At 42.9% G+C, this 19,737-nt stretch overlaps 1 protein-coding gene across 3 annotated transcripts in view; it reads right to left on the bottom strand.

Moving 5' to 3' along the window:
* ASTN2 (astrotactin 2) overlaps window positions 1-19,737 on the bottom strand; it is a 1,009,693-nt gene that overhangs the window by 623,039 nt on the left and 366,917 nt on the right. The gene's annotated exons all lie outside the window — the stretch shown is intronic.

The following is a 19,737-nucleotide window of genomic DNA, read 5'->3' as shown; positions in this document are numbered from 1 at the left end:
AAACCCGGGAGGCGGAGCTTGCAGTGAGCTGAGATCCAGCCACTGCACTCCAGCCTGGGTGACACAGCGAGACTGTCTCAAAAAAAAAAAAAAAAAAAAAAGATGATATTAAGCCCTCCATTCTCCTTAGAGGCAAGTGAGAAGACACCTTGCTGTTAAATTCAGTAGAGCCTAGTGAAATAAGCATGGGCTTTGGAGTTAGATCATTCTGGGTTCACATTTGGGCTTTGGCCCTCATTGACTGTGTGATCTCCAATTTCCAAACCTAGTTTCTTACTTTCTTTTTCCTTTTTGTTTGAGGCGGAGTCTCGCTTTGTCACCCAGGCTAGACTGCAGTGGCACGATCTAGGCTCACTGCAACCTCAGCCACACGGGTTCAAGTGATTCTCCTGCTTCAGCCTCCTGAGTAGCTGGGATTATAGGCACCCGGCACCATGTCCAGTTAATTTTTGTGTTTTTAGTAGAGACGGGGTTTCACCATTTTGGCCAGGCTGGTCTGGAACTCCTGACCTCAGGTGATCCACCTGCCTCAGCCTCCCAAAGTGCTACGATTACAGGCATGAGCCACCACGCCTGGCCACCACTTCAGTTTCTTTATATGTAACATGAAGATAATAAATATCTCACGGGGTTCTTGTGACAATTACACAGCATGATTTGTATGTAATGCCTGTCATTTAGAAGAGTTTCACGGTTAGAAGCTGATCAGCTCAAATGAATTTCACAAGCCTTTACTGAGCAGCTACTATGTGAGACACATACAGAGCAGAAGAATAATCTCTCCTCTTCAGGTGTTTATAGGCTAGGGGGAAAAGTCAAGCTTACCCAAAGCTAATTAGATCCTAAGACAAATTGTGTTACAACCTAGAAGAGAGGGCAGAGAGTGGGGAGGGTGGTTTTGCCTCTGAAAATTAAAGACAATTTTATGGATATAATAGGAAAAGTAGATTGGATCTGCACAGCTAGAGGACACTGGGCCAACATAGACATTCTATGGAGGCTGTCTTGAGTCTCCGTTTGTTTCTCGTTCTTTAGGCTTTGTTCTTCAAGGTTTTGCTTACCAGTTTTAGAGCAATGTCTCCCCAATTTTTTTTACCGCTAGGCTCTTTTTTTAAGCAAACCTTGTCTCTCATCTCCTGGATATCTTTCTGTGGTTATCCCATTAGCATGTCAAATATATTAATAACCTGTTCAAAACAGGGTACATTATCTTCTCTTTAAAGCCTCTCCCTCCTGGGATCCTCAGCTTATTGAAAGCATTGCCATTTAGCCTGGCCAGAAACCTAGATGTCACCTTTGAGTTTCTGTCTTCCTCCTTTACAGCATCTGAACAGTTGTGTAGTCCTATTTATTCTATGTCCTTAGCATATTCACCTCATTCCCTTCACCTCTTCTATTGTCTGTTTGCTTGTGGGATAAGGGAGGTGCATGCATATCTGTTCACTGCACTCCCTGCTGAAACCTTTCAGGCTGTTTAACGGCATCTGGTCACAGGATGTGATTCACATTCATTAGACTGGCACCCAAGGCCTTTCATGAAGACTCCCAACACTCATACCTCCTGTGCTCTCTCCCACCTGGCCCAAAGACGAGCAGGGCTGAATTACTGCAGTGCTCCTACCATTAACACTCATGTAAACATTAGTGTAGGTGTTGTTCCTTTGGGAAAGAAATCCATTTGTTTCTTTGTCACCACATCACTCTTTGAGACTCACCATATATAAAGATTTCATATGCTCTTGGTAGATAAACTACCCATATTCATTGTGTTTCCCCTCATACCTTATTCCAAACACTAGAGTCTAGTAAATAGCCAACTCCTTGAAGGCAAGCAGTGTCTTTTGCTCACCATTATGTCCCAATGAACAGCACAGTGACTGGCTCATTGCAAAATCTCAGTAAGTGCATGATGACTCTCATAAATGACAGTAACAATGTTAGCAACCAACATAACATAGATGCTGACCAATCAAAAAGCATGCCAGCCAACATCCAACACTGGCCACACAACAGAACATCGGCTATTGTAACACTGGATTACAACAGAACAAGAACCCTTACAATAGCCCTTTGGGGTATTGCCTGTATGGAAATATATTTTTCTTTTTTTTTTTTGAGACAGAGTCTCGGTCCATCGCCGGGGCTGGAGTACAGTGGCCGGATCTCAGCTCACTGCAAGCTCCGCCTCCTGGGTTCCCGCCATTCTCCTGCCTCAGCCTCCGGAGTAGCTGGGACTACAGGCGCCCGCCACCTCGCCCGGCTGGTTTTTTGTATTTTTTAGTAGAGACGGGGTTTCACCGTGGTAGCCAGGATGGTCTCGATCTCCTGACCTCGTGATCCGCCCGTCTCGGCCTCCCAAAGTGCTGGGATTACAGGCTTGAGCCACCGCGCCCGGCCTAGGAAATATATTTTTCTTAATAAACAGGGATCTGCTTGAGGGAGAAGATCCCACCTTCATCATCTTTGTGTCACTTATGCCAAAATCACCACCTGGAACCCAGAAATTACTTAATTTAAGAATAAGACCCTTGTCTTTTTTCTCAGTCCTAGGACAATACATGGCTTATGGTAGGCACTATCCATGAGATTGTGGTTATTGTAGTTATAGAATAAATGTTAAATAGAAGAGTAAATTAAATTAAATAAAAAGATGATTCCGGTGTCCAGATATGGGGAATCTCTAAAACCTAAAATAACTACAGAGAAAAAGGAACATGTTTTATCTCTTATTTGAGTGCCACAAGAAGCTGTTTCGTACATATATACAATAGATATTTATAAATATAAATAGATAAAATATTTATAGTATATTTTAGCAACTAAATAGCATAAACAATCTAACATCAACATTATCTACTAAAAAGAATACGGACTAAGGGTTGGCACCTTGCATAGACCTCATCTTGAAAAGTCAACCTATTACCCCAGCCTAATCATTTAGCAAAACCCCTAAAATAACACTTAACAGCAGCACTAGAGTTGTTTTATTTGTTTGTTTGTTTTGAGACAAAGTTTCCCTTTGTTGTCCAGGCTGGAGTGCAGAGGTGCAGTCTCAGCTCACTGCAACCTCCGCCTCCTGGGTTCAAGCGATTCTCCTGCCTCAGCCTCCCAAGTAGCTGGGGTTACAGGCACACGCCACCACACCCAGCTAATTTTTGTATTTTTAGTAGAGACAGGGTTTCACCGTGTTGGCCAGGCTGGTCTTGAACTCCTGACCTCAGGTGATCCACCGACCTCAACCTCCCAAAGTGCTGGGATTACAGGCATGAGACACCATGCCTGGCCAGCACTGAGTTTTTTATCTAGATTTTATGGAGTCTATTCTGGGGGAAAAATATGTAATGATGAGTCTAGTACAAATAAATTCTTGGGAAGATGAGACAGGTCCAGAGGACGAGATGTGAAAGGTAGTGAGAGGCCCCTGGCATCAGGGAACAGACACTCTGGACAGTGAGTCATGGATAACAGCACCCTGTGGATCCCTTAGAGAGCATATCTCATTCCTGGCCCACACAGCAGCAACTGGCCTTTGTGGCCAAGACCTTTCTTTCACTAATTAACAAACTACGAGAAATACACTACCCAGGCTCCACAGGGCTAATTTTTGGTCTGGGAAAAGAAGGCTGAGGGGCACAGGTAGAATTGCTCATACTCTCTCCCTGGGTCCTGCTGGGCTAAATTGTCTCCTATGTCATTTAAAACATCACAGTAACCCAGGGTCTTTAAGAGTCAACATGATGGCTGGGTGCGGTGGCTTATGCCTATAATCCTAGCACTTTGGGAGGCCAAGGCAGGCAGATCACCTGAGATCAGGAGTTCAAGACCAGCCTGACCAACATGGCGAAACACTGTCGCTACTAAAAATACAAAAATGAGCCAGGCATGATGGCAGGTGCCTGTAGTCACAGCTACTCCGGAGGCTGAGGCATGAGAATCACTTGAACCCGGGAGGTGGAGGTTGTAGTGAGCTGAGATCACACCATTGCACTCTAGCCTGGGCCACAGAGCAAGACTCTGTCTCAGAAAAAAAAAAGAGTCAACATGGGAAGTGAATTCACATTAGTTTATTGGCTTTTAGTTTTCTCACCTAGAAAATGGTAACATGACTTAGCCATCAGGGGTGTTGTAAGAACTAAATGAGTCAATACGTGTCTAATGCCTAGCAAAGTTTTTGGCACATAGTAGGCCCTTGGTAAATAATTTCCAAAAGAAATAGTGGCGTTTGTCTCATCCCTGATGACAGAAACTAGGACTCATCTATTTGTCCAATATATTCTCAGAACATATTAGGAATTCAATTATTCTTATAGAAGCAGAAGACAGAGTAAAAAGTGAAGAGAAGGACACAAGAAGGAGAAAGTGGGAGTTGGGATGAGAATGAACAGCATTGTGGGACCCCATTTACTCAGAGAATGCCTGAATTGCCACAGTTGTTTCTGAAGTCCAGGAGGATGAAAGCATGCAGGTCAAGCCTTCACTAAGCCAGATGCCCATGGAGCAGCCAGGGGGTGCGGGGAGTTGCCATGGCAACCGGACCTGGCAGAAACTTCACAGTCGGACTCAAACCAAGGTAACTTCCTAAGAGTTCCTTGCTCAGGGAGGTGAGCATAACATTTAGCTCTGAGTAAGGATTGTAGACAGTCATGAGGTGGAAACTATCTCTCCCATAATACTCACCCCCTCCCCAAGCAGGCTCCTTACTGCACTGCTGTTGTAAGATGCAGAGACAGAAAAGGGAACCTCCGCTTGCTGAGCGATTGCTATGATCCAGGCACTGTGTCTATCCTTCTCTCCATCCCTCCATTCATTTACCAATCCAGCTGATTTTATTGAACATCACGTCTCTTGAGGCACACTGGTCTGGGCATGGGGAAAATAATACTAAACAAAACAGCCAAAGGCCTTGAAGCTTACATGTTAGTGGCAAAGAATTACCTCTTTGAATCCTCTCAGCCAAGTGTCTCCATCACTTCCATTTTACAGAGAACAGAAGTATAGAGCAATTAAATGACTTGCGTAAGCATCACCCAATTTTGTATGTTACAGAGACTGGATGAGAACTTGTCCTGTTCCAGCCTTTCTCCTGTATCACTACAACTTCCCACTTCATCATAGAATAAGGTCCCAGGGCACCCTCACGTAGAAGCGTGACCTTTGGGAACAGGCATATCTATGTTCAAGTCCTGGCTTACCCACAAAATCTCTGTGTGACACTTGCCAACTGATCCATAAGTCTAATAAGAAAAAAAATTTCCATCTGAAAAATGGGAACAGTGGCCTTTTTTCAGAGCTGACATGAGGACAAAATAAGATAGCAAATGTAATTAGCAAAAAAAAAAAAAAAAAAAAAAAGTTAAATAAATGATAGCTGCAGATCATATTACCTGAGTTTTTATTTTTATTTTTTTTCAGAAGGTTGAGGTCACAGTTCTCCCTGGTTCACACCCCCATTTGCAGTTCCTTCCCCATTACATGCAGGCGAATAAGCTATGCTGTAGGAATAGCATTCCACCAGGGCATATTGATTGCTGGGACTGGAGAAAGTTAATAATCTAATTTTCCTTCCATTTTCCCTCCCTCTTATACCTCAGCTCCTCTCATGACAGCAGAGAATGGCATAAAATGCATTGCTTGAGAAATTCGACCGGAAATAACTCAGCGTTGTTGATCCACACATTGCCTATAATTTGGGGTTTGATTGATTCTTGCTTTGGAAATGCCAGATTGAGAGGAGAAAATCAAATTTAAGTTAAATCTGGAATTGAATCAATCACATTTTATAATGAAAAAATAGATCTAAGCCCATCAGATCCTTGTGTGTGGAAAACCTAAAGCTGGTACACCCCTATTGACTTCCTCCTGAGATCCCCAAAGCATGAGAGACCAGGTCCTAGGCTGAGAAGTAATTTATTTCTTAAAGTGGCAAATGGTGAGATGTGGTGGGGGAAAGGGATTCTAGAAACTGGAGACATTAGGATGAAGAAGCCCAGCAGGTAGAAAGGCCACTTAGAATGGGGAAAGAGGCTAGGCTTTGGTATTTATTTATTTATTTATTTATTTATTTATTTATTTATAGGTGGAGTCTCACTCTGTCACTCAGGCTGGAGTGCAGTGGTGTGATCTTGGCTCACTGCAACCTCTGCCTCCCAGGTTCAAGCAATTCTCCTGCCTCAACCTCCCAAGTAGCTTGGACTATAGGCAAACGCCACCATATCCGGCTAATTTTCGTATTTTTAGTAGGCACAGGGTTTCACCATGTTGACCAGGCTGATCTTGAACTCCTGACCTCAGGTGATCTGCCTGCCTCAGCCTCCCAAAGTGCTGGGATTACAGGCAAGAGCCACCATGTCCAGCCTGAGCTTTGGTTTTAGATGTGGAAATCTAAATCCAAAGTCTTCCATTTGATACCTGCCTAAGTTCTGGCAAGTTATGTGAGCTCTCAGAGCTTCAGTTTCCTAAGCTAAAAAAGGGGATTGATAATCCCTAACTGATAAAGCTGTGTGTATTAAATAGGAGATCATAATTACAACACTAAGCACCATGTCTGACACATACTTAGGTCTCTGTAAGCTCTCAGTTTATTTCCTTCCATCTCATTTCCTTTAAACCTCCCTTTCTAACACTTGGCACCCACACAGGCATCAGCAGGATATGTGATACCATTGCTCACACTGAAATCCTAATTTTCACACTTAGCTGCTGGCCCCCGTGGACAAGTCATGTCACATCTGAGACTCAATGCCTTTAACTGGGAATTCGTTCATCCAATAAATAGCTATTTAAGGTGCAAGTACTATATGCCAGACCTCATATTTTATGCTCTCCTATTTCCAGTGCCTATAGCATGCCTAAATATAGTAGGTGCTCAATAAACATCTATTGAATGAATGAATGAGTGAATGGTTAAACGTTGTTTCCGTTTCTACCAACAGATGTCAGTATTGGAATGCTGCTATTGGTATTTTTTCTAGCAAACTGATTCACTCACTTTTCCTGGCAAGGTTTGGTTCCTGCCTCATCAGAAATCATACAAAAACGCCCTTGCAGAGGCCGCCAATCTGCCTGTGTATCAGGGTGACCACTGTAGATTGCTGGGTGCCTCATTAACCTCACTGAGTGCCTCATGGGATTCCCACAGCACCTGAGCTCTGGTGTCTCTGCTGCTCTGCCATATTTCTGGAAACTGAAATTGGGACACGTCAACTGACAAGTGCAAATGTCATGCTGGAGGCAGAAAGAATATTTGAAACCGGGGCTTTCTCAGAAACTCTATGGCATATGGCCCCATATCCTCAACTTGTCTCTTATATCAAGGGTTACCATGCACTGTTTTAGTGTGATGTGTCAATATGGGGCATATTTTCCTTTATCTTGCACACCTGGGTCCTTGTCTGTCCCCACCTCTCCGTCTCTATCTCTGTCATGAGATAGAGATCTCCTGTGCTCTCTGACTGTGGCACTCTCAAATCTATGGTATCCTTTAAATGATATGTTATTTTCCCAATATCTTATCATCCATAGATTTGTCCTTAATAAGATCTGGGCAAGTGTTCATCCACTCTTATTTTCATACTTCCAGAGAAAGAAAACTCAACCCCTACTAAGCATCAGTTCTATTCTCAGACAGTTTAATGTCTAAACAGTCTTTGAATCTCACTCTATGAGTAAGCTTCTGCTGTCCAAATTAAATAGGATGTATTTAATATCTCCTTCCCAGGGCAGCTATTTTGTTAAAGGTGGAAATTAGGTGGCTTTGAGCTTTCTTTCTTCAAAGCAAACATTAATAGCTTTATTTTGTTTCTCTAAAGTCATATTTTGAGTCCTTTTATTGTACTTTGTATAGATTCGTTTTGCTTAAGATGACTTTCTTAGTAAAGGATGCCATATCATCATATCATCATCATCATCATCACTACCACTATCACTGGTAACATAGCCACTGACTTAGGTGCCAGACAACAGAACTAAATTTGTTCATGCAGTATCTCCTCTAATCTTTACAGAAACGTCATGAGATGGTTTCTATTATCACCCACATTTTTCGCTATGAGGAAACTGAAGCCATCACCTGCCAAAGAACATGCAGCTCAAAGGTAGTAGGGTTGAAATGAAAAACCATTTGATGTCAGGGCCCAAGCTCTTAGCCATCATCCTTCACAACATCTCTATCAACCTGCTAGATGTAGCCTGGGCAGAGCAGAAGCACCAAATGTAACTGCTGAGCTGCTTACCGACCTCAGATTGCCCTGTGGACCTGTGATGACTCTAGGCGGATTTGTTGTGGCCTCGTTGTCCCACCTGATACTGACCCACACGTCTTCAAGAGAACCTCTCCCCATCACAAGGAGGAAATTTAAAAAGACGGAAGTAAATGAGAAGGGCTGTCGGTCCTCCTTTCTCAGCCCCAGAAAATACTATGGGCCTGAAGCAGCTCACTGTACTACTTAGAGCCAAATGATTATTGACAAAGCCGCTGGGGAACACCTTTGGCTAGCTCTGCTCCTGGGACATAGACTTGCTATAGTGCAGGGCTAGACTGTGGCAGCCCGGTGAAGTTAAAGCCACTGGCAGCGGACGTGGAATGGGACTACAAACAGCTGACTATTTGAATTTCTCTGTGGCAACTGCAGGTTGCTGGGCCTTCAAGTGCAAAGGCCACTACAAGGTGTTGACAATGGTGTTAGAGATGAAGATGATGGAGATGGTACCATATTATTTTAGCTTTTATTAGGTTACAAATTATTCTCAAATATCTCATTACCTCTTCAAAATCCTACGCAGTTGGCATTGCTGTTATCCCCAATAGACAAATGAGTAGTGAGAGTCTTAAAGGTGAACTCATGTTCAAACACCAGAAGAATAATGGGCCTACAAGCCATGTCTCCTGACTCACAGCTGAGCGATCTTTTCATGTCACGATGCTGCTAGTGTCCAGCCTAAGTCCCACTAGCTGGATACGAAAACAGAATCTGTACACTCTGGTTCTTCATCCACTTTTTTTTTTTTTTTTTTTTTTGACAGAGTCTTGCTCTGTTGCCCAGGCTGGAGTGGAGTGCAGTGGTGCAATCTCAGCTCACTGCAACCTCCACCTCCTGGGCTCAAACGATTCTCCTCCCTCAGCCTCCTGAGTAGCTGGGATTATAGGCATGCACCATCGTGCACAGCTAATTTTTGTATTTTTAGTAGAGATGGAGTTTCACCATGTTGCCCAGGTTGGTTATTGTTCTTATAAATGTATCCAAATGCCTCAAAGAGCTAGTGTAGTATTTCCCACAAAACCAGATGTATCTTGAAAAGAAAATATTTCTATGCTCACAAAATTTTGAGACATGCTATATTCTGTATGCCCCTCTTAAAGTGCCCAAGTATATATCTGTTATTAAAACCTCTAAAAGGCTTTGCATTACATTCTGTTTAGTAGGATTCAGCCGAATGTTTCCCTAAAGTATTAAGACATTGCAGAATCATCATTCTGTGGAACAAAGTAGGGAAACAAAGATCTAGTTTAATAATCAATACAAAGGTTGTAAATAACATTAGCAGATCCCAATAATTAACTGGTGCCCTTATGCCAGGCACTGTGTAAAAGGTTGTATGTACATTATCCTATTTAAACTTCTCAACTACCTTGTAAGGCAGGGGTTACCCTTCATTTACAAATGGGAAAACCAGATTTAACTGGTTACTGGGAAGAGGAAGAGGAAGGTTTTCATGGCCAGTCTTGTCTAAAACCAATGTCTGTATCCTTCTTCCTCCGAAGTGTTAGAAGAAAATAGAATTTTAAAGTCACAGAAAATACGTGCAAAGAAGGAAAAAGGTAGGCACAACAGGCCAGTTCAGGAGGCTAAAGACTATTCAACATATATTTAGCAGGCTGAAGAAATGCATTAGTGGAAGGAAAAAGATGCTGTACTCAATAGACTAAATTGCAGTGTGCAGATGAGAAATAGGAGAGAAGATAATTCAAAGAGCTAAAGCTCTAGAATGGCTCAGAAATAAATGAGAAAGAAGAAGAAAAGAAGGATGGCTGGGGGTTACCGATTCATAGGTGACTATCAATCGACTGGTGCTGACTTACCAAAAACATTAATTTTTAAGATACTGGTGCCTGATCCCTATATTAGCCCTGTTAGTCTACAGGCAGTTTAGATGCAGCACCGCGTTCAGCCCACACCACCGATGAATTGGAGGGTGGCAAAGAAGAGCTAAGGCCAAGCAGTGAGTGCTGAGGAACAGAGCAAAAGAGCAGCCACAGTTTCCATGGCTACCAAGGACGATCAGGGGCAGTCACCTCCCATTTCCATGAAAGGCACATTTCTAGCTCCTTTGTCTTCTGAACTTGCTGAGAAAGTCACTGTTCCATTATCTTAGAAGATGTCAGTGGACTTTGGCCCACACTTTGTGAAAGCAGGAGCAGGAGAATAACATTGACTGTGTGGTTAGTATTTACTAGGCCTGCTGCGGTGGCCTAGTAAATACCAAATACACAACCAATGTTATTCCCCTGCTCCTGCTTCCTCCCCTGCTCCCAGCTTCCATGACAATGTTCCTTTACCTACATAACTTCCTTTATCCCAAAAGCCCACCGTAAGCACCAGGCAATGCTGTCCTTACTTGACACTGGGGGAAATGGAAGCTCAAAGGGTTTAATTGACTCGTAAGGAAAAGAGCTAGAATATGAACCAAGACCTATTGACTTAGAAACTCAAAGTTCCTTACAAGCTTCCTCAGCTGATCCTGACCCTGTAAATGTATAGTGTCTAAAGGTGGTCACACTGCTTCTAAAAATAGGCGGCATTTTCAAATCTCTGTGCTCCCTCCTCCTCACCTCTTCCTCCTGATAGTGACAACGTGTCATATTTCTAAGAAATAATAGAAATGAAGCTTTTCCTGGTGGCCCATAAACCCACTACTGCACTTAGATTTGCCTGTCTCTTTCCTTGTGACAGGTCACATGCATTCCCTTCCCCCATATGTTGTCCTTTCTACTTTTCCAACATATATAAGAAGACCAACTTTCAGTATCAAAGAGAATTCCCATCTCATAGAAGTCTGCCTACACCATTGCAACTCACAAGAATGCAGTATTTCTCTTAAGTCCCATCTCATACACTATCTGTTCTAATTGGAGCCACAAGACCTCAGAATGGCAAGGAACTAAAAGAGATTTAACCACAAGTCACACAATGCATTGTTGTATGGTTCCCTCTATAATCATTCAGCCTGTATTTGAGTGTCACCTAAACTTGGAACTTATTAACTAAAAAAAAAAAAAATTGCATTTCATTTAATGATGATGATGATAATCTTTTTTTTTGAGCACTTACTATGCAGGGTACATTGTGTTAAATATTTTACAAATATTATTTTATCTGATTAATCATAAAAGCTTGTTAGTTCCTAGTTTTGCAAATAAAAAAAAAATTGACTCTAACTCAGAGTTAGAAAGCTATTGAGAGGCCAAGCCCGGATTCAAATCCAGATCTGGATATCAGAGCTCCCAACAGTATTACTACGCAGTCTCTCTTCCCTGGTAAGAATCAGCATAAGAACCATGTCAATGTCAAATGCAAATCTACTCCTACAACTATAACCAGCTGAACCCATTCTTGCCCTCAAGAGTTCCAAAAACTGGCCCCCACCCCTTCTCTCCAAGGTACGCCTTTGGTTCTAAAAACGGAAAATATGTTGCCCATTATTCTTTCATTTCAAAGACAGATTCTGTCATTTGACTTCCACATGGGGAAAACAGACATGGAGCCAGGAAAAACAGAGCTGGAAGGACCCCTTTAGATTAGCTGGCCTAATCCATCATGCTCAAGGTTAGGAAGATGGCAGGAGGACAGCCTTGCTCAAAGTCAGATTGCCCAGAGCCAGTCCTGGGTTCCACTCACACCAGCTTCCATGACAATGTTCACCATTTGGGGTGGTTTTTGCTGTTGTTGTTTCCTACCTTAACCAATACCTCCTGGAACAAAGAGGATATCTCTAATACCTCTAGCATTGGCTGTGGTGCCTAGGATATTTTGGCCAAAACAACACAGAATAAAAACAAACCATACCCAAATATTCCCACAACATGACCTTAATAAGCTGGTGCACAGATTATGGCAGAGGAAAGAAAATTGACTTTAGAATTAGAGAAACTTAGGTTCAAATCTCAGCTCTGTCATGTTTGGTTGACCTTCAGTAAGTCCCATTTTCTTCATCTGTAAAATGGGAATAACATCTACTACACAGCATCATTAGAAAGATTGAATAACGGCTGGGCGCAGTGGCTCAAACCTGTAATCCCAGCACTGTGGGAGGCTGAGGCGGGCGGATCACAAGGTCAGAAGATTGAGACCATCCTGGCAAACACAGTGAAACCCTGTCTTTACTAAAAATACACAAAATTAGCCAGGTGTGGTGGCAGGCGCCTGTAGTCCCACTCTCTCAGGAGGCTGAGGCAGGAGAATGACATGAACCCAGGAGGCAGAGCTTGCAGTGAGCCGAGATCACACCACTGCACTCCAGCCTGGGTGAGAGAGAGACTCCATCTCAAAAAAAAAAAAAGAAGAAGATTAAATAATGAAATAGCATGACATGCACTGCATAGCAAGCACTCAGTGAATAGTAAATTTCATCTTCATCATCATCAACAAATTTAAGACCAATAATATATATAAATTCTGATGTTTGCATTCAAGAGACCATTTCCAAGAATTCAGGATGGGTCAGAAAGGGGAGACAGACCATGTAGACTGGAGGATAGTGAGTTTATAGTAAGAAAAGGTCCAAACACATGCAGAGCACCTACTACATGGGAAGCCTCTGCTGGGCTTTTTGCACCTATTATTTACATTGTTTCTCATAGTAACCTTTAGGTCTTCATGTTATAAATCAGAAAACGAGCTCAGGGAAGAGAAGTGCTTTGCTCAAGGTCATACACGTAGTAAGCTGTAGAGCTGGTCATGCAACCCAAAACTGTGTGATGTTATAAACAGAATATAGACAGGTGGTCCACATTCCAAAGAGAATAACCAGGATTGGATTGGATATCATGCCAGGAAAGGACACCAGATGAAGTATTTGGGGATTTTAGCTTTGAAGCAAGAAAGGATCAGTCAGAGAGGCCTCTTGATAGGGTTGTCTTCAAAGACATCTAAATATAGAAAGAGAAAAAGGAAACACATATTCTATATGAGAAGCTATTGTGAATCAAGCCACAAAACCTAAGCACTTGATGTGCACTGTTTCACTTGCTCCTTAAAACAATCCTGTGAGTAGATAGTGAATCATGCATGGTGACTCTTGTCTGTAATCCCAGTGCTTTGTGAGGTCAAGGCAGGAAGATCGTTTCAGGTCAGGAGTTTGAGATTAGCCTGGGCAATACAGCAAGACCCCATCTCCACATAAAACTTAAAAATTAGCTGGATATGGTGGTGCTTACCTGTAGCCCCAGCTACTCAAGAGGCTGAGGTAGGAAGATCGCTTGGGCCCAGGAGTTTGAGGCTGCAGTAAGCTACGATCGTGCCACTGTACTCCAGCCTGGGTGATAGAGAGAGACCCTGTCTCTTGGAAAAAAAAAAAAAAGTAATAATGATCTTCTGGGGGTAAATAGCATTACCCTCATTTTAGAAATGAGAAAAATGAAGCCCAGGGAGATCAGGCACGTGGTTCAAGTTGCACAAGCCATTAGGAGCAGTGGATTCAAGCCAGGTCTGTTTCACCCCAGCAACATCGTGGCTCTTCTCAGTTCTTACTGGAGCTTGCTGACCATCAAGGGCCCTTGCAGGTTTAAGCAACTCTAAGGAGGTCTGGCCTAAGGAAGCGGGACCCAAGGTTCTTCCTCAGCACCCAAACCCTCACTCTGATAAAGAAAAGAACTGGGGCCTTGCAGGCAAGAGAAGACTCTGTCCTTTCCTGGATGTAGAGGTTCAGCTGCAAACCACCTTGAGATTTTATTAGAATAAACACACCCTTCTCCAGATCCTTAAATCAAGGAGTCTTTTGTTTTTATTTTTTATTTTTGCTTTCCAATCTATTGCCTACTCTTCAGACCACTAACATTTTAGCAAAACCATGTATGCATTGTGTTTAAATAGTCATCTGGAGATAAATAGCTTTGCCTTTAGACCTTTGAGGGGAAATATAGGAGAGGATAAAAGAAGAAAAAAAAAAAGAGGAGAAAATGTTCTGTGAAGCCTTTTTGCTCAAACACATTTCCACATGGAAATCTCTACCCATTTCAAGCTGACCACTCTGGTCTAAACCTTTTAAGCCTGCTGGTTTAAATATGTCATTTTCAAAAGAACAATGGCAGTCTTTGCCCAAGGGCCATTCCAGACCCACTTTCTGTCTTGGTTTTTAGTTTCAACAAAGTGCCTAAAGGCTGTGCTAAGAGGACCATCTATTCTGGGAGTCTGAAGCCCAAACTTGAATATAGGCTCTGCCATTACTCACTGTGCCACCTTGAGCAAATCCCTTCCCCTGGCTGGACTTCTGTCTTCCATCTACAATAGGAGGAAATCCATTCATTCAACAAATACATATTAAGGATCCACTCTGCTGTGAGCTAGAGATATAGAGGTCAGAGCTATCAAACATTTCAATGTCCAGTGAGGTAGTGGGCCAATAAACAGAGGTAGCAGAGATCAGTGCAGAGCAGCAACCCTCCCCAATCCAGATCTGGGTGTCACAGAATGATTACCAAGAGCTGAAGCTTATAACGTATGTGAGAGTTAGCTGATGGGTAAAACGGGGGATGCGCAGTTCAGGAGAAGGAAACAGCAGGGTACTGTACATAAACTGGAGTGGTGGGAATTTCAGGTACATGCTGGGCAGAGTGGGCAGAAGAGGCCAGAGAGGTAGGTAGGGAACAGCTCATAAAAAAGTCATAGTTCACTGCAAGGAAAGTGGACTTTCTCCTCGATCAGTGGTCCCCAACCTTTGTGGCACCAGGGATCAGTTTCATGGAAGACAATATTTCCATGGACTGCTGGAGGTTGGGGAGTATGATTTCAGAATGAAATTATTCTACCTCAGATCATCAAGCATTAGTTAGATTGTCATAAGGAGCACAAGCTAGACTCCTGGCATGCACAGTTCACAGTAGGGTTTGTGCTCCTATGAGAACCTAATGCTGCAGCTGATCTGACAGGAGGTGGAGCTCAGGCAGTAATGCCCACTTGCCCACCACTCACCTCCTGCTGTACGGCCAGGTTCCTAACGGCTGCTGACCAGTTCCAGTCTGCAGCCCGGGGAACCCCTGTCCTGGATGATATCTCCAGTCCTTTCAGGCCAGCCCTACCAACATTGTGCAAACCTGAAACACATCTTCATTTATTTACTTTGACAACAAAAATGTAAGTAAGTACCTAAAAGTGCCAGACATTGTGTTGGGTGCTGGGGATATAGCAGGTACTTCATAATCCCAAAGCGTGAACCATTAGGTATATCAAGAGCTGAAGTCTGGGCCAGGTGTAGTAGCTCATGCCTGTAATCCCTACACTTTGGGAGGCTGAGGTGGGAGGACCACTTGAGCCCAGGAGTTTGAGATCAGCTTGAGCAACATAGCAACATATATATTTTATTTAACATACAGAATATATTTAGTCTCTATATTAAAAAAATGTAAAAAAAGATCTGAAGACCTTTCAAAGGATGAGATCTACAATATCTACCTCCAACATGGAGGATAAAGAAAGAAACCTTTTTGGGCAAAGGCAGTCTATAAGAACGTCAGAGGATGTTTACACAAGAAGAGGCTGAAGAGCATCCTGGCCAGAATTAGAGAACACGAAACCTTGTGATAAATCAGTCTTTGAGTACATGGACACGAATGAGCACATGTCACCTGAAATGAAAGAAGGATTAGATTTGGAGAAAAGGAAAGAGGGCAAGGGGACTGACAGAGGTAGTTTCCAAATGGTTCCCAATGGGCTTTGCCTCCTGGTGTTCTTGTCCTTGTATCATCCAATGCCCCAGTGACTTGCATCTGTCAAATGCAAGAAGGTAAATGTTACGCAATGCCACTTCCAAGATTGAGTTATGGAAGACTGACTTCCGTTCAGCTCACACTCTCTCTGGCTCTTTTTACTTTCTTGCTCTGGTGAAGCCAGATGCCATGTTGAGAGTGACCCTATGACAAGACCCACAAGAGAAGAGCTGAGGATGGCCTCTGGCTCACAGCTCTCAAGGAACAAGATTCTGACAACAACCACATAATTAGTAAGCTGGGAACAAATCCCTCCCCAGTTGAAGCTTGAGGTGATTGCATCCCTGGTTGACAACTTCACTGCAGTCTCCTTTGAAGCCCTGAGCTGGGGGACTGATGATATTGTGCCTGATTCCTGCACCACAGAAACTGTTAGATGATGAATGTTTGCTGTTTTAAATTCCAATTTGAGGGTGATTTCTTACACAGCAATAGATAACTACTACCAGGACCTACTTAAATGGATAGCTGAAAGAGGCTGACAAGCGTCCATTCCTAGCAGGATATCAGAAACCTTCAAGTTTAGAAAAGACTTCTATTCATCTAGAAAACATTTCCCGCACACAAGGTATGTGCCAGACCCCGGGCAACTCACAGGACTTGTGAAGGAGACAGGCACAGCTCTACCTTGAAGGAGCCAGAGAGAGACAGGCGAGAAGGTCAGGTGGAGACATCATAATTACACTGTGTCAGGATACATGCTTGGCTGTTTTACTGAAGACTTCACAAGTTTATTAAGAGCTGAGAGAAAAGAGCCACTGAAGTTTGCTTAATAAAATCCAGGTAGGCTTCACAGAGGAGGCAGCAGGCAAGCTGATTCCTTGTATCTTTACCAAGGCACCTCTCCCTGGAAGCCCCTATGTTCACACATCAACCCTGGAAGTGAAGTTGGTGAAATGAAAGGCTTATGAGCTCTGCAATCAGACAAATTAAGTTTGAAACTCAGCTCGATCATTTCCCAACACTGTGAATTTAGGAAGTCAATAAGAAGGAACAGCTAAGAATACAGTTAGAGTTGCACAGGGCTAAGAGTAAGCAACAGTGCTATCCATTACTAGTTGAGAATGCTGGTACAAGGAATCATGTCTTTCAAAGCCTCATATCCCTATATGTGAAACAAAACTAATAAAATATCGGCTTCACAAGGTTACTTAAGTGAAAGCAAGAAGTTTTTAGCATAGTGGATGATAATAAGAAAGCCTGGATAATTATCAGCTTATTTTGTTGGAAAAGTTACTTAATTTCTTTATGCCTCCGCATGTAAAGCCTTTTAGTATATTGCTTAATAGAGAGTTATCAGTGACTGTCAGTTTGCTAATATTATTAACAGCAGAGACCTGAGACCCAGTGAATGATCATGGTTCCTCCTAGCATAAGGGCTGGCCAGCAATGATACTTCTAAGTCATACATCTCTGTGCATTTATAACAATGTTTCCTACCCCACCCCCAGGGACTCTCAGCTCCTTGGGCTGAAATAGAAGGCCACAGATTACTTCTGCAGCAGGAGCTGTGCCAAGGCGTCATTAAGGTAGAGATGACAGAGACAGGGTAGTGGTGGTTCCCTAAGTAACTATAACTCAGGTGCTACACACACCTGGCGCTTCCTGCATATGCTGTTAAATTTATGGGACAGCAATAATAGTAAAAACATTAGCATCAATTTATTTGTAAAATGCCCACACCCGAAGAGCCTGAAGAGCCAAACTAGAAACCCTACTAAACTGTATAGAAATCTATGTATATATCTGAAGATGTGAATATGTGTGTAAGCGTATAAGAATTGAGATCAGGATGTAGGTGTGCTTAGAGTAGAAATAACAGCAGCCCTGGGAATCATAACTATAATTTTCTTCTTCCATTTCAATCATCAACTAGACCAGCATTATTAGCAATGTTGCTGCCTTCTTGGTTTTCCAGTAGTCAGCAGCTCAAGGTAAGAAAAAGTGCCACCACAAAAGCCAGCGGGATTCAAATTCCCAGATTTATCAGTCTCTGGTTAGTTACATGAACTTAGGTTGGTCATTTCTGTTTTTGTAGTATCAGGTTTCCTCAAAGATAAAATAGGCATAACTATAACTTAGTCCTACTCCATGTCTAGTGTGGAAGACAGACACTCCCTCCCACCTCTCTTTCTTTATAAAGGACAAAACATATCAAGTGTGTTGTTTTTATAGTCTAATTTCCCAGCTGATTATTTGTAAAGTTTATTTAGCAAAGTCATATAACCAGGTAGAGGGGGATACAGAACTTGCCCCCCTACCATGTGACTCCACATTCCTCAGGGGCGTGGACCCTTCTTTTTTTTTTTTTTTTTTTGAGATGGAGTCTGGCTCTGCTGCCCAGGCTGGAGTGTAGTGGCCAGCTCTCAGCTCACTGCAAGCTCCGCCTCCCGGGTTCACGCCATTCTCCTGTCTCAGCCTCCCGAGTAGCTGGGACTACAGGCGCCCGCCTCGTCGCCCGGCTAGTTTTTTGTATTTTTTAGTAGAGACGGGGTTTCACCATATTAGCCAGGATGGTCTCGATCTCCTGACCTCGTGATCCGCCCGTCTCGGCCTCCCAAAGTGCTGGGATTACAGGCTTGAGCCACCGCGCCCGGCCTTGAGCCACCGCGCCCGGCCAACCCTTCTTATTTTCTTTAACACAAAACCTAGTATTGAATATCAGCTAAATTAATATTTGATAAAAGAATAAATAGATAAATGAATCAATGGACAGAGCCTTTAACCAATTCCTTATGTGAGAAAGAGGAACAGGCTTCATGGGATCATCCTAAGGGAGGAAAATAAAATCCAATCATTACCCTCTCAGTGCAGAGAACAAGGTGGGCAAGAGTTTCAGCTGAAGTATTCCCTTGTTTCACAATAAAAATAATGATAGCTACCATGCGTAAGCACTTACTCTGCACTGAGCCCTGGATTAAGTGCTTTGCATGGAATACTCTCATCTCATATTTACACCAACTCTATGATGGAGTTATAGTTACTATGCCCATTTTACAGATTAGAAATTTAAGTTAATATAAATGACATTTGTGTCTATTATCACACAACTAATAAAATTTTAACCCAAGATATCTGACCCCAAAGCATAGCCTCTGAAACTGTATCCATACTGCCTCCTAGGTGACTTCAGAGGTGCATTTTCTGAGCATTGGCGACTTCTAGATGTAAGAGAAATCGAGCAAGATACTGCTAGGCACAGGAAGCTGAAACAGAAACAGACGTGGACACCATGCTCATGAAGTTTCCAGTCTAGTAGGGGTGGGAGATCAGACATGAAAATGTTAGTGTACAGAAGAACAGGGGGACATGAGTGAGTATACCAGAAAGACCTTTTTCAGAAAGGGGCATTTAAGCCCTGTCCTGGTAAAAGAAGGATGTTTCAAAGTAAAATGCACTGAAAAGGGCGGTGAGTGACATAAGATGGGGCTGGAGAGGTGAGCAAAGGCATGCAAAACCTTGAAGGCCAGTTCATGAGTTTAATCTTAACCATGAAAGAGCAGAGAAACCAGTGAAGGTGGCATAACGAGGCGATGTGTTATAATGCCCAGTCTATCTGTTAAGGGAGAAGGGTATCCTGCCAGAGTGATGGTGAGGAACAAGGAGTCACGGCTTGACTAGTGGTGACACTGGGGATGGAGAGAGTCATCCAATGCAGAGTACAATTGGAGATGGAATTGCTGGACTTGTGATGAATCACATCTTCTAGGAAGTAGAAAAGGGAGAGGATAAGTGGTATATTGACATCTGTATCCAAA

This window comes from Trachypithecus francoisi, unplaced genomic scaffold (assembly GCF_009764315.1).
Source record: "Trachypithecus francoisi isolate TF-2019V2 unplaced genomic scaffold, Tfra_2.0 Lachesis_group16, whole genome shotgun sequence".
In the NCBI taxonomy this organism is placed as follows: domain Eukaryota; kingdom Metazoa; phylum Chordata; class Mammalia; order Primates; family Cercopithecidae; genus Trachypithecus; species Trachypithecus francoisi.
The sequence above is the reverse complement of the archived record's forward strand: the minus strand, read 5'-3'. Positions and strand labels throughout refer to the sequence as shown.